Here is an 886-nt window from a genome sequence, read left to right on the forward strand (position 1 = left end):
TGCCCTGCGATGACTTCCTGGCATCCCTGAACAAAAGATAAGCTTCCACTCAGACAGCTCCCCAGAGAGAAAGCCTCTGGGATCCTGTGGCAGCCATACTGTGACAATCATTCAAAACACTTTCTTTTGCGAGCTGAAGTCTGCTTATGGACACATTGGGATGGAGGCCCGTAAGCACCTTAGACATGCCGATAACTTCAAATCTCCTGTGTCTATGGTAGTACATCTCCCACCCCACATCACCCCAACATGGAGGAAACTATCCTTCCCTTGCTTAAAATTTTTGTCATGAAACATTCAAAAATAAAAAAAAGTAAGATATCTCTGTAACACCTCTACTTACCAAGACTCACTTCCACAACCCCTTCTTCCCTCCAGACTCACAAGAAGAGTCAGGTGTCAGCATGGCCGAAAAGCCAGCTCCTAGAGCAGGCGGGAAATAGGCGGAAAGGAATGCAGGTGCTTGCTGTCTTGTTCCAGGAACGTGCATTGGGATGGCTCTGCCTCCCCTGCCCACCACCACACTTCTGCCATACTTCCACTCTCTGTGGACTTACAGGCTCAAAGGGCTTGTTTCCTGTCTTCATATCCCACACGACACTGAGTCTGAGCAATAAATATATTTTACCATCAAAAAAGGACACAAACCGGTTCCTTTTTTCATAGGCCTCTTGTTAGACTACATTTGTCATAGACGGATTAACGAAGCTCAGTGAGCCTCGGGTAGGACAGAGATATCACATCTACTCACATAATAGTCAAAATGGTGGAAATCAAAGATAAAGAGAAAATGTTGAGAGTAGACAGAAGGTAAAAATCAGTTACATTACTTCAGGGGAAGCAACAATAAGAATTACCATGAGCTTATCGTCAGAAATAATGGAAG

This window comes from Hipposideros armiger, unplaced genomic scaffold (assembly GCF_001890085.2).
Source record: "Hipposideros armiger isolate ML-2016 unplaced genomic scaffold, ASM189008v1 scaffold_2063, whole genome shotgun sequence".
Lineage (NCBI taxonomy): Eukaryota > Metazoa > Chordata > Mammalia > Chiroptera > Hipposideridae > Hipposideros > Hipposideros armiger.